At 41.6% G+C, this 15,252-nt stretch overlaps 1 pseudogene; it reads left to right on the top strand.

Moving 5' to 3' along the window:
• The first annotated feature begins 7,676 nt into the window (after positions 1–7,676).
• LOC143636047 (putative DNA N(6)-methyladenine demethylase ALKBH1B pseudogene) lies at positions 7,677–8,211 on the top strand (annotated as a pseudogene).
• The last annotated feature ends 7,041 nt before the right edge of the window (positions 8,212–15,252 follow it).

Here is a 15,252-nt window from a genome sequence, read left to right as displayed (position 1 = left end):
TTCCTCTTTTGCGCGACGTTATCGCGCGTTTATGGAATTATGAGTTTTTTAGCCTTTACGCGTCAATGTGTTACTCAGATATCCAGTACAATTTCATGCGCGACCCCAACCTGAGACCTTAACAACTATGTTTTGGCATTTGCTTTGCCTTAGTTGTGTTTAGGTGTTTTATGGTCAGGCTGCGCAGCATGTAAGATGGATGTTGTGAGTGATTTGAGCTAAGGCTCACATTATTGGGCTAAGGCCCTGGCGTTTTAGAGTTAAGACTCATTAACGCGTTTGAGCTTGAAGCTCGCGCATGTATGTTTTACTTCGTTTTATTTCGTTTTGATGTCAATACCATGTTGTCATATTGCTCAAAATTAATAAAGGGAAGTGTGAAACATGTATGCAAAAGGTAATAGAATTGGGCTAAGGCCCTGACGTTTTAGAGTTAAGACTCGTTAACGCGTTTGAGCTTGAAGCTCGCGCATGTATGTTTTACTTCGTTTTTATTTCGTTTTGATGTCAATACAATGTTGTCATATTGCTCAAAACTAATAAAGGGAAGTGTGAAACATGTATGCCAAAGGTAATAGAATCCACATTAAGAGAAGATAGCGCATATCATTATTCATAACGGCTTAAAAAGCCTTGATTACAAACTTGACAATTTTTACATGAAACATTTTCTAAGCTGTGCCGCGTTCCATGCGCGCGGGATCTTCTTTCCATTCAAATCTTTTAAGGCGTATGCACCTTTTCCCAATTCTTCCGAGACTTGATAAGGTCCCTCCCAATTGGGGGACATTTTTCCCGGGGGTATCGCGCGGCTTGCTTCATTGTTTCGAAGGACAAAATCATTTTTCTTGAAGTGGCATTCTTTCACGCGCTGGTTGTAATATTTTTCCAGCTTTTTCTTGTACTTGGCTTCACTGATGATAGCCGCCTCTCTGCGCCCTTCAAGTAAGTAGAGATCCAACCTCCTTTCGCGCTCGTTATCAATCCTGTTCATCATGAGCACTCTATGGGATGGGCATCCAATTTCTGCTGGAATCATTGCCTCTGTTCCATAGGTTAGGCTGAACGGGGATTCGCCGTTGCTGGTTTTGCTTAATGTCCTGTGTGCCCACAGGACATTAGGTAGCTCTTCGACCCAAGAATGGGATTCTCCCTCCAACCTTTTCTTCAGCCCATTTAACAAGCTTTGGTTCGCGCGTTCCACTTGTCCATTCCCCTGAGGGTGATAAACTGAAGTGAAAATTTGGTTGATGCGCAATTCCTTGAGCCAGCTGGATATCTTCTTGTCAGTGAATTGCTTGCCATTATCACAAAACGGCATATGATGTGGCTCCAGATAAACTGCTTCATCGCTTCGGCTGTTATTTTTGCTAGTGGCTTGGCTTCAACCCATTTTGTAAAATAATCTACTGCCACTACCAAAAATTTTACTCGCCCAGGCGCTCGCGGTAGGGGACCCACAATGTCGATTGCCCATTTGTGGAAAGGCCATGCTGAGGTTACTGGAATCAAGTTGTTCTTTGGCCGCATGGTGTTCGGCGCATAGCTCTGACATGCTTTGCATTTTTGGATCTCCTTTAGAGCGTCCAAGTACATGCCTGGCCAATAGTAGCCTGCGCTCATTGCCTTGGCAACCACCATGCGCGGGCCAGCATGAATTCCACAGATTCCTTCGTGTATCTCTCTGATCACATAGCTTGCTTCCTCAGCATCTAGGCATTTCATGAGCGGCCCAAGATAAGAGCGTCGATATAATGTACCGTCAAGCAGTTCATAGTTCTGCGCCTTGTGTCTTATCTTCCTCGCTTGTGCGCGATCATCTGATACCTTTCCCTCCTTCAAGAATTCCATTATTGGAGTTATCCATGATGAAGGGGTTGTATGAGTTACCAGGACAGACTTCGCTACCACCGACGGGTTGCTCATTACTTCTACCCTGACATCTTTGCCAAAGTGATCAAAACTGGTTGATGCCATCTTACTCAGCGCGTCTGCAGATTTGTTTTCACTGCGCGGAATATGAATGATTCTGAAGCAGTCAAATTACTCGATGAGCTTTTTCGCCTGCTCTAGATATAGAGGCATGGTGTTCTCCTTGGCATCATAAAGGCCATTGACCTGTGCTGCTACCAAGTATGAATCAACATGGGCCTCTAGCTTTTTAACTCCGAATTTTTGCACGATGCGCAGGCCAGCCAGCAGGGCTTCATACTCAGCCTCATTGTTGGTGCTCTTGAAGTCCAACCTGATGGCGTAAGTATATTCATGATTCTCTGGATCCACTAGTTTGAGGCCTGCGCCGGACCCTTCATTGTTTGAAGCTCCGTCAGTGAACAATCTCCAAACATTTTCTTCATCATTGGCTCGCGGAGGGTCTACCTCGCGCTGAGCCTCTTCAATTCTTCCTTCGGGGATTTCTGCAATGAAATCAGCCAAAACTTTCCCCTTTATTGCTGGACGGGGCTTATAGGCGATCGTGTGTTCACCTAATTCCAGGGCCCATTTTGTCAGCCTTTCTGAGAGCGCGGGGCGCCGCAAGACTTGCTGGATGTTGTAACCAGTCAGAACTTCAATGGGATGACCATTGAAATATCTATGAAGCTTGCGCGACGCGTGTGTTAGTGACAAAACTAACTTTTCCATGATGGAGTAGCGCGTCTCAGGATCTGTCAGCACCCGACTCACATAGTATATTGGCGTTTGGATTCCCTTGCGATCCACCAATAATACTGCGCCGATGGCGCGCTCTCCTGCTGATAGGTACAATGTCAAAGTTTCACCAGGAAGTGGAGCTGTGAGCGCGGGGAGATTTATCAAACATTCTTTAATCTCCCTGAAAGCTTGCTCGGCCTCAGGAGTCCATTTGAATTGGCTTTTCTTTAAGCAATTCCTCAATGTGTTGACAAATGGGGTAGATTTGCTTGCATGGTTCGCTAGGAACCTGTTGATTGAAACCAATCTACCATTCAGCTTCTGGACCTCTTTCATGGTGGATGGCGAGGGCATGTCAAGGATGGCCTCCACCTTCTCAGGGTTCACCTTGAAACCATCCTTGGTGACCATTACACCTAGAAATTTTCCCTCTAGTACGCCGAAAGTACATTTGCTCGGATTGAGCTTCATGTTAACTTCCTTTAGGCGCCCAAGGGTTTCTTCGATGTCTTTGAGCATTTGCTTTTCCTCCCTGCTCTTGATCACCAAATCATCCACATAGACTTCTAGGTTTCTTCCGATTTGCTCGCTGAAAACGGCATCCATAAGTCTTTGGTAGGTGGCGCCCGCATTCTTCAAACCAAAGGGCATCTTTGTGTAGCAAAAAACACCCTTGTCGGTTCTAAATGCGGTATTGTCCTCGTCTTGTGGTGCCATTTGAATCTGGTGATAGCCCTTGTAGGCATCCAGGAAACATTTGAGTTTGAATGGCGCCACGGAGTCCACCTTTGCGTCGATGTTTGGGAGGGGGTAACAATCTTTTGGGCACGCTTTGTTGAGGTCCTTGAAGTCAATGCACATCCTCCACGACCCGTTAGTTTTCTTTACCATCACAGGATTGGCTACCCATGTCTGGTATCGTATCGGGCGGATGATGTTTGCGCGCAATAGATCCTCAACCTGCTCATTCATGGCCCTCGCCTTCTCATCCCCCATGACTCTCTTCTTTTGAGCAATTGGCTCTATAGACTTGAACGTGTTGAGAGAATGTTGCGCCAGGTCTCGCGGAACCCCAGTCATATCCGAGTGTTGCCACGCGAAGACCGACATATAGGCTGTGAGCAACCTTTTCATTCTCAACCTCGTGTCGTCTGATATCGTAGCGCCAATTGTGATTTTTTGCTCCGGGAATTTCGGGTTAAGAATCCATTCCTCTGGCGCGTTGTCTGCCATTGGAAGTTTCATTCTCCCTTCCCGCGGAGTACTTGTCACTGCACACAAATGATCTCTGTATACAAAAGTTACACCTGTTGGTGTTGGGAACCCCAATGCGCCATGCGCTGGCGACGGTATAGCGTTGAATTGGGCAATCGTTCCCCTACCCAAGATCATATTGTGGCAAGAAGTGGTGGGCAAGACCAAGAAGTTGACAACTTCGGCTCGCTTGTGTTTCTCATCCCCCATAGTTAGCTCAAATTGTATTTGACCTAGGGGATGAATGATTTCATTTGAAACACCAGAGATTGGTGCATTCACAATTTCAAGCATCGCTTGGTCTGCCGGATCCAGTTTTCTGAAACATTGCTCATACATGATGTCTGATTCGCTGCCAGTGTCCACCAGGACTTTTGACACTTCGTAATGAGCAATGTGTGTAGTGATGACCAGAGGACTGCTAATTGAAGGGCCTCCCCTGATTCTTGGGAAGATTACTTGTTGCTCGCGCCAATCTCCTTGGATTTGCGCGCTTCTTTTTCTTGATGTTTGCCCTTGCCTTCCTCCCTCGGCTACACAGATTCTTTTGTACTTTTTGCTGGCAGAGGCTCCTTCTGGTTGCTCATTTTCTGGTCTTGAGTTTTTTACCAGGTGAGCCAGCTTGCCTGATTTCACATCCTTTTCAATTGCATCCTTCAAGTGGTGGCATGCATCAGTGTTGTGTCCTGTGGACTTGTGAAACTCACAGTACTTGCCACTGTCTGATGGTCCCTTGTAGTGTAGTGGCTTGGGGCTTTTGAATTGGACATTCTCAGTGCTTAACACCTGTGAAGGCGTTTTAGTGAGGGGAGTCCATATTCTTGGCAGAGGTCTGTTAGGATCTCTGCCGCCTTCCCTCTTGTCACCCTCCCCGCGATTACGAACATCTTTTTGGGGCTGGGGTGAGCTTGGTTGCGCCTGTTTTTCTGCGGAAGAAAAACTGGTTGGTTGCAACCTGGACCATACAGAGTTCTGTTTGCCCCTTTTTTCTTTGCTGCGCGGTGACTCAGCTTGATGCGCTCTTTCTCTTGCCCTATCTTGGGCAATTTGTTTTTCATTTCTCGCGAAAACTCGCGATGCTTCCATTAACTTGGCCCACGTGGTGGGCATGCCATCTCTGCTTACGAGAGCTCGGCGGAGTTGATCACTGCGTGCGCCTTGTATAAAGGCCACGCGCAATAGTTGCTCAGTGATACCTCCGATTGCCAGAGACTCCTGATTGAAACGAGTGATGTAGTCTTCAATCGTTTCATCATTCCTGCGCACGCAGTGCATGATGTCATCAGGGTCGCGCGTGTGTCTGCGCTGCTGTACGAAGTGGGCTTGGAACTTTTCCAATAGTTCCTCGAACCCATCAATTTGCCCAGTCGGCAAGCTCTCGAACCAGACACGCGCCGCGCCCGTGAGGCAGCGAGCAAACATGTGATACCATGTTGGCATCGTCCAGCTCTCTAGGTTTCCCGTGTTGTAAAAACCTTGCAAGAAATCGTTTGGATCTGTTGTGCCGTCATATTTGCCCAAACCACTTGGCATCTTGGTTTTGTGCTGGATGGGAGCCTTCGCGATGCGCTCAGTGAACTTTGAGTGTTTCACCAAGATGGCTGGTCTGTACGGCGTGGTTACGTCCACTTGCCCTCTAACTGGTGGGCTGTACGGTATTTGCAGATCCAGATCGGCTCTGGCTCCAGGCGCCATGTTCACGTGCGCGCGGAGCTGTGAGCCTCCTGCATGAGTATCTCGCGTCTTCCTCATGCTGTGCACTTCTTCATCACTGAACTCAGTGTGTGCAGTGTGAACAGAATGTCCTTCTTCCGGCGCGCGCGCCCTTTTTGTTCCATGAACAGTTTGCTTATCAAACGCTTGCCTTTGTGTTAAGTCGGCTAGCTTTTTCTGTTTGACCATCTCATTATACTTGTCCATTAGACGTCGTTGCTCGTTTATGAGCCATTCTTTAGGGTCATTTGCTTCATCTTCTGGACCCATTGGTCCTTTTTGTTTCGCGCCGGCAAGATTTTGTAACGTGAGATCGTCTGGAGGAGTTTCAGTCTGGCCATGAGGAGTTGTGATGAAGGGACGGTTACTGGTGGTGCGCGTAGAATCACGCGGCACCCTCAGAAACTGTTGTCCCTCATTAACATCCTCACGTTCAATATCCTCCAGAACTTGATCAACGTTATGAACGCCAGAAACCATGGTGAAAATTTTTTTTATAGATCTGATGAGATCTTGTTGCCGTTGTAACAGTGGATGGCGCCAATGAAGAAGCGTGGATCGACTCACTGGTAGACGATCTACTTTCCTCGGGTGTGATTATGCTTCTTCACCGATGGTTTTCTTGGATCTAGGCTCTTGCACCTACAAAATGAACAGCACCGTCAACTTACCCCTCAGAAAGGGACAGAGGGGTCCTCTTTGGGGTAACCCTCCGGTGTGAGAATAAGTATTTGTAGGAGAAGATAATGTTATGAGAGTAAGGAAATCTGGAGAGTATTGCTTAATAGCTGAATACTCTGTAATTTGCTGTGATTGTGTGTGTTACTGACCGTAACTGTCTGTGAGTGAATGTAATTGAATATGATTGAATGTGATTGAATGTCTCTCCTTGTGGAGTTGATGCTGTATTTATAGTGCTAGGGTTTCCACTGATTGGGCTCAGCCTTGTTGGCCTCCTCCAATTGCTCTGCGCCACGTGTCCTCTGGGACACCTGGTGCTTTCTCATTGGTTATAATCACGTGGTAGCACATGGGTTATGCTGAGTTGTCCACCTTTCATTTGGCAGCTGTCAACATCAGCATATTCTTATTCCTTAAAAAGATACATTCTGGAAGGTTGTCTGACGTGCACAATCAAGGTTGCCCTAATCCTGATTTGGATAAGGATGAGGTTGATTATGTGCATGTGTGATACGCGCCTATCCTGAGGATGCGCGAGGTCTTCTCTTTATTCTCACGCGCAGATGTTTCATGCGCAGATGTGATATGCACGAGCATGTGATATGCGCCATGCGCGGATGCGCCAACTCGCATATGTGATATGCGTGAGCATATGTGATGCGTGAGCATATGTGGTGCCTGGGCATATGATGCCTGAACATGTGTGGTGCCTGGGCATATGATGCCTGAGCATGTGTGGTGCCTGGGCATATGATGCCTGAGCATATGTGATATGCGCCATGCGCATAGGTTTTGGCTTTGTGCCTTCGTAATGTCTTGATTTCAAGTCACTTGTCTGTATCTTGTGGATTGACCCGCCTTGCTCGGTGTTGAGGCGGGTACATACCTCTTCAATATCCATCTAGATTTTCGCAGTGAAGATGTGGCGTCAAAGTAAATCCGATTGTACTACTCATGTTGATCCCCAGGTATCATTCTTTTCTTTTGATTAATTAGGGTTTGTTTATTATTATTATTATTATTATTATTATTATTATTATTATTAATCGCATACGTACCTACCTACGTTCTCACAGAATTATGAAACTTCGGATGCTGAATCCTCAGTTACTGGAGGAGACTCTGATTTTGAAGAAGATGTGGCTTCTTTTAATGTGAATGATATTAAACAGACACTCATGTCCTTGGATGATCATGATGATAATGATGATGGTAAGGATGATGATAATGATGACGACGACGACGATGATGATCATGTATTCGATATTTGTCCAAAGAAGGCTAGTTCCGTAGCCAAGTCAGAAGCTGATCCATTACACGTGACGAACCAAAATCAATCCATTAAAGAGCAAAGCATCATAATTTTGCAGGCTGGGATGGTACTCATGAAACACTATATATCTTCTGATAATCAGGTATATTACTATAGTACTAACTTTAAATTTATATGTTTTTTGTTTATATCTTCATATGGCTGATTAGTTTTTTTTTTTTTTTTTTTTTTTAAATTTTCAGGCTAGCATTGTAAACATTTGCAGGGACCTTGGAATTGGTGATGGAGGTTTTTACCAACCTGGCTACGATGGCGGAAGAAAAATGAATTTACAGATGATGTGTCTCGGTAAAAATTGGGATCCCGACACTAATATGTACACTGAGTTAAGGCGGTCTGATAATACTAAGCCTCCGGGAATTCCTCCAAAGTTTCATGATATAGTTAATAGAGCGATACAAGATGCAAACGACTTTATTCGCGTTAACAGTGCCAGTTCAGATGAAGGGAGAGGTCTTCCGTCCATGTCACCGGATATTTGCATCGTCAATTTTTATTCAGAAATTGGCAGCCTTGGTCTTCATCAGGTTAGATATTGTTTACTCAAGTATATGAACTTTTGCTGCATTATTATCTGATAAAAGTAATGATAGGCTTGTTGCTTTAAATTGCTAAAAGGAATGATAAATAAAACATGCATGAAATTATTATTGTATAAATAAAACACAATTTCTGATATGTTTGCTTACTGTTTTACCTTTCAAAAGATTTAAGATGAGTATTAGTAAATTATAACTAATGCAAATAGGCAATTTGTTTCTAGGCGTGGATAATAACCTTGTTGTGACTTATGGAGGAGTATTAGAGTATTATGCCCTGCATTAAGTGGTTAATTAGTACGATACGGGTATCTGTAAAAAGTGAAAATAACCCCCCCCCCCCCCCCCCCATGAGGTGTTAACATTTTATTGGATAAAACCTCCACAAAATGACATTTGGGTAGCTTGATTTTGAGTTTGTATACATGCAGAAAGGGTTTGTAAGCTTTAGCATATATGAGAATATAAATCTGAATTCCACTTAACGTGGATTTTATTGGAATTAACTTAAATTGCAATTCAAACTTGAATTGAACACACCATGTCACGGGATTTAATTTCAATTACTTTGAATTCTATGAAACGAACGTGCTATAGTGTTCAAACTAGAGATTAAAAAGTAATTACTTATAACAAGTAATTTGTTGTAAGTTTATATACTGTAATGTTTTGGAGGCAGATACATGCATAATATATGGAATGATAACAAGTGTACAAGTCAGAAGTGAAAGGTGTTGTATAATAGTGGCAAGTGTCAAGAGCAAGTCATGTAAAAGATGACATCTCTTATCCATCCGTAGAAACTACACTTGGAAACTGCCAATTATCACCGACATTAATACATCTCTTTCTTTAATGCTTGGATCATTCCGCCGGTTGTCGCCATACCCATAATTTTAATTAACCCAAATTAGAATTATAACATAATTTGAATTTGGTTCGAATTCAAACTCACTTTAACAAGTCTTGATTCAAGAAAACTGATTCAAATTAACCGAAGTAACTTGAAAACCGATCAATATTTTAGACAAATCTCACATCGTTACGTCTAAAAGAGACGGTGGACACATATAAGAAAAAAATCAACTTCAAATATTACCAACTCGTCTCAAGTGCATTGATTGACTATAAAGGCAAAGAGAGCTACACAGTTAAACGTGTTATGTGAATGTAATTCCCTGTAAAGTCTATGCTCGACAACTTAATTAAACAAAGTCGTGAGCTCCTTGGGGAAGCAATTAATTAAATCCAACTAACAAATGATCAACATTAAATTATTAACCAACTATTTACATACATAATAATTACTAGAAATTAACATAATAAAAACACCAAAAGATGTTTAGCTGAGAACTTAGACAGAACAGCCGGAAATATGCATACTACTGTTGGGAACATGAGCCGGTGCAGCTAAGTAAGTCGGGAGTTCCTCTCCGGCCATAATTACCGCAATCTTCGGGCTCACAACGACATCATCATCGCAGTTACACACATGCACATCAGCTGCCTTATGAAACTGATCACTGTTAATTGTTACATGGTCACCCTCAGCAGCCTCCGAATTAAACCACCATTGAGAACATGCCAACATTAACAAGGCCACCATTATGAGAAGAAGCATTATCCCTATGCCACCAAACAGATAAATTAACGGTGAGTTTAACCGCCACGACTCCGATGTTGCTGGTGAGTAATCGGATTGTTTTGTGTTTTCTACCTGCTGTCCCATCACCTTATATGTGTGCTGGTTTACTTTAATTTGTACTAGACAAACGAGAACACATATATAGATGAAAGTGTACGACATTCAATAGCATGAAGTACAAGTCAGAAACTTATGTCAATGATACGAGGTTTTTCTATTGTACCATGAATAAATTCGTACAACACAGTATCTTGGAACTAAACAGAAAATAATTTGTGGCAACTAATCGAAAACAAATTTATCTTTTAGGTTTAGTACCGGTGTTGTTTCCAATTTAATTTTGTCTTAAATATGTTGATTTTAGGTATTTGGGCATTCATGAATGTATTTATTAGGCTTTAGGTTATCATGAAACTAACCGATACCAACTGAATTCACAACGACTTGAAAAGTGTGTTACCTTTCTAGTAACCGAATCTAAAAAAATCATTATATCATCCAACTAATAAAATTTAGTGTTTTAAATAAAAAGTTAAACAAGTTGTAGTTTTTGAAAAAATAAATGTAAATATATAAAGAATATTAATTATAAATTAATTTTTTAAGTCAGTTTTAAGTTCAAGTTTAAAATAATACAACTTAGGTCGTAAGAGACGAAGTACAACTCTGCCTTGAGGACCTTAATTAGTTAAGCTCAAACTTGCTCAAGAGAATCCACACTCGAGTTTGGTTCAAGATTAATGGTTGGTTGTTGGTGGTTGGTGCAAGCTCAAATCAGATAACTCAAATGACTCAAAATGTTTTTATGATAACTCAAACTAAGTACTATTAAGCTCGACTCCAATTCAATATACTTTTCTTACTTATAACTTATAAGGTCATCCGTTATGATAAATATGAAATGTGAAGAAAAAATGATCCCACGCAAACACCACATAGTCGTTAGATGTTTCACGTTTCACACATAAGAGCATGTGTTGTAACGGGGATGAAATGTGAAATGTAAAGATGTGATGAGGTGAATATAAATAATTGGTTATGTTAAAATATCAGATACTATCAACCTCACACTCGTTAGAAGTCTCACACGGTCGGCCCAATGCCCTCCTTGAGCCATTGGTGTTGTGGTGTTAGCGTCCAAAGAGTTATTTATGTAATTTTTTTTACAAGTTTTATCATAGGTCCTTGTATCTTTATAGTTTAGGGGTGATACCTTAAATATGGCACAACTTTTCCCAACTGTTTGACGAAAATGCCTTAACTTTTCGTTTAAGAGAAAGATTGTCATGAAATAATTCCAAAGTTGGTCTTTGTCTTAACGCGCTATCAAACATTTTTCACGTCGAATTCCACATAGTAGGTATGTCGAAATACGTACCTAAAATGATTGAATTTGTTCTGGTACACAATTGCATATATCTTCTATATATTTGCTTATTAGTTCTAAAACTTCGGTTAACATTATTCTAAAACGGCCGGTTAACTTTTTTATTTGCTTAACTTTTAAACCGTTTTGCACAATCAAGTTAATGAAATGTGCAATACATCGAGTATGAAAAAGAACCCCGTCACACATCAGTTGGTATTTTAATTTGTGCTTTTCAACCGCGGCGTTCTTATATGACGCGCTATCGATGAAAATAAACTTTTCTTGTAATTTATAAGTTTGTATAACACCATCTACATATCCAACAATCATCCTATTTCTATAATCTATACACCACAATCACATGCTCCAAACTTGGCCCAATGCAAACCCACCAAGAACCATATGTCAATATCTGATAGTTGGGCTTAACATTGACCCAACACAAGTCATACCATTTAAACCCACTAGTAGGAATGATAATAAAACCCAAAACCGACGGGAAAACCTGGAACATTTGGAACGGATAATGCCCGTCCCATTAGGATTTGGGATTACTTTTGAATTTTTTACGGGTTTAAGATTTGTCATATACCCGACCCAATTACCCGATTACATGTCTGAGCAACCCAATATAATATTATTTGTCTGTTTTAATTATATATATATATATATATATATATATATATATATATATACACATTATATATATATATATATATATATACACATTAGTTTACTTTTAAAATTGTACTCAGTGACATATGTTATGTTTGAACATAATCAGTTAATCCTGTGACCCATCGAAGCACCAAGCCACCATCTTTGATATATTTAGGTAGCATAGCACTATGCCACCATATTTAGTTTTGTCTATAATCTCAGTGAATAATTGATTCTTTAGCTTAATTTATAATCTTAATGAATACTTGATCATCTTTGCTTCATCATTTTGTCAAAACCTGACAGGTTTTGGGTCGAGTATACCCAACGGGTATTTTTAATAAAGCAACGGGATGCACGAAACCCGATGGGTAACCCCGAAAACCAACGGGTAATTACCCGATAGATACCCAAAGGGTTTGGGACGGGCTTTAGTAATCGGGTATGGGTTAATAGGAATACCTAAACATGTCTTAAACCCGACCCATTGTCATCCCTACCCACTAGCTTTGAGCCATTCGCAAACTGTAACGAAAAAACTCAACGCATGTCCCTATATATGGCCTATATTATGCCTAAGAGCTCGACCCACCTCGTACCGTTTATAAGAATATTATTTGAAGTATAAGACACACATTATCATTTATCATTTACATGTGTATATACAATACAAGGAGCATGCTAAATAATGAAAGAGCTAAACTAGTGGGATACAATTAAATACAAAATATATTTTAAGGCAAAACATATGGAGAGAATAACTCTAATGATTTGATTTGGCTTGATTTTCTCTATCTTGAGTAATTGAGTTGTTACATTCCTTGATATCCTCCCGCAAAATGGACGGTCTTGTTGCAAGTCCAATCTTGGAAATAAGGTAATTAAATCTTGATCGAGGCAGCGGTTTTGTTAGAGCGTCGGCCAATTGGTCGTCCCCGGTAATGTGAGTAACCCGTATAGAACCATCTTGAACTTGTTCGCGTACAAAGTGGAAATCAAGAGCAAGATGTTTCATACGTGAGTGAAACACGGGGTTGGCGGAATATTGTGTTGCACTCATGTTGTCACAAAAAATAGTTGGCCTTGAGATGGATGTGTAGCCAAGCTCTTTTAGAAGAGATTTTATCCAGATGACTTCCGTAGTGACAGAAGCTATAGCACGAAACTCGGCTTCCGTTGAGGAACGAGCTAGAGTACGTTGCCTTTTTGAACTCCAAGCATTAGGGTTTGATCCAAGATATACGAGATATCCGGTGGTGCTTCGATAATTATCTCTATCACCCGCCCAATCGGCATCGGTGAAACCATGAAGATTTAATGGGGAAGCACTTCGTATTAGAATACCTTTATAAATGGAACCATGAAGGTATCGGAGTAATCGTTTGAGGGCATGCCAATGTGTTGAGGTTGGTGCATGCATGAATTGTGAAAGTTTGTTTACTGTAAAAGCAACATCCGGCCTTGTAAGTGCTAAGTATTGTAAGGCTCCAACTAAAGCTCGATAGTCGGATGGCTTTTGAAGCGGTGTTCCATCATGCAAGACGAGGGGTTCGGAGCACATAATTGGTGTAGTTGTCGGTTTACAGTCACTCGTATTAGCACGTTGGAGAAGATCATGTATGTATTTGGATTGAGATAAAAAGATTCCATGGGGGTGAGGTAGAACCTCGACACCAAGAAAATAAGATAGATTGCCAAGATCTTTAAGTGAGAACTTGGTGACGAGTGTAGAAATAAATTCATTTACTATTTGAGAAGATGGACCGGTGATGATGATGTCATCAACGTAGACGAGAATGAATATAGGAGAAGGGTTGTTGGTTTGGACAAATAAAGAAGGGTCAGAGATGGTGGGTTGGAATTTTTTAGAGTGGAGGTAGTTTTTGAGTTCTTCGTACCATGCACGTGAGGCTTGGGGTAGGCCATAGATGGCTTTATTAAGTTTACATACATGAGATGGGAAAGAGGGATCAACGAAACCGGGTGGTTGTGCCATGTAGACATCTTCAGTTAACGTACCTTGAAGAAAGGCATTATTAATGTCTAGTTGACGAAGATTCCATTTTTGAGATACAGCAAGGGAGAGAATGAGACGAAGTGTAGCGGGTCTGACGACGGGACTAAACGTCTCAGCAAAATCAATCCCCGGTCGTTGATGAAAACCTTTTGCAACTAGTCGTGCTTTAAGGCGTTCAATAGAATCGTCGGGATTATACTTGGTACGGAAGACCCATTTATTTCCGATTAGATTGATGGCTTTGGAAGGAGGAACAAGTGTCCATGTATTGTTGTGTTGGAGGGCTTCAACTTCTTGAGTCATAGCATTACGCCATGAAGGATGTTTGAGTGCTTGGGTTATGGTTGAGGGTTCGGTTACGGGACCATTTGTGGCAGTATATAGTTGGAATTCAGAATTATGATAGCGTGGGCTGGGTTTGCGTGTACGAGCAGTGATGATGGGTGTTTCACTGGGTGTGTTTGGTTTGGGGACAAGTTCATCAGTGGGAGTAATAAGAGGATTGGATGGGTTACTTGTTGGGCTAGAAGTGGGTGTAATGGGCTGATTAGAGGGGGTGGACTGGTTGGAGGAAAAAGGCTCTGTTGGAGAAGTGGTAGCTGAGGTGGATTGGATAGAGGTTTGTTCAGGTTGGGTAGAATTAGGAAGTGGGTTATTTGGGGGTGTGTGAGAATTATTTGATGTGATAGAATTGTTGGTAGTAGTTAGGGTCATAGATAACCAAGTGTGAGGATCTGGAAGAGGTGGGTTTGTTGTGTTTGAGAGAGTTTCATATGGGAATTGGTCTTCAATGAATTTAACATGTCTAGAGGTATACAACTTGTTTGTGGTGGGGTCAAGAAGGTGATAAGCACTTTGAGATGAGGAGTAACCAACAAAAATACATGGTTTGGATTTTGGGAGAAGCTTATGAGAGACATTGGGTTGAAGCCATGGATAGCAAAGGCAACCAAAGCTTCTAAGTTTTTCATAATTTGGCTGTTTATTGAAGAGGCAATTATAGGGAGAATTATTTTTTAATGTGGGGGGTGGGGAGTCGATTGATTAGATAGGCCGCAGTAGTAAAAGCGAACGGCCAGAAACGGACGGGTAAGTTGGCATGGGAGAGAAAAGAGAGACCAGTTTCAACAATGTGGCGGTGCCTACGTTCGGCATAATCGTTATGTTCGGGTGTGCGGTGGATAAGTGAGATGAGAAACTCCTCGTGTTTGGAGGTGAGTAGTAAGTTTGATATATTCTCCTCCATTGTCGGAGAAAAGTTGTTTGATGGTTGTTTGAAAATAGTTTTCGACTAGGTTTTGAAATCGAATGAAAGTTAAGAGAGAATCGGATTTATTTTTAATCGGGTACAACCATATATATTTGGTATAATGGTCGACAAAAATAAAA

Source organism: Bidens hawaiensis, unplaced genomic scaffold, assembly GCF_021521415.1.
Source record: "Bidens hawaiensis isolate Kalapana, Puna unplaced genomic scaffold, B.hawaiensis_p1.1 tig00007761_1, whole genome shotgun sequence".
In the NCBI taxonomy this organism is placed as follows: domain Eukaryota; kingdom Viridiplantae; phylum Streptophyta; class Magnoliopsida; order Asterales; family Asteraceae; genus Bidens; species Bidens hawaiensis.
Note: the sequence above shows the minus strand (reverse complement) of the source record. Positions and strands in the feature narration are given on the sequence as shown.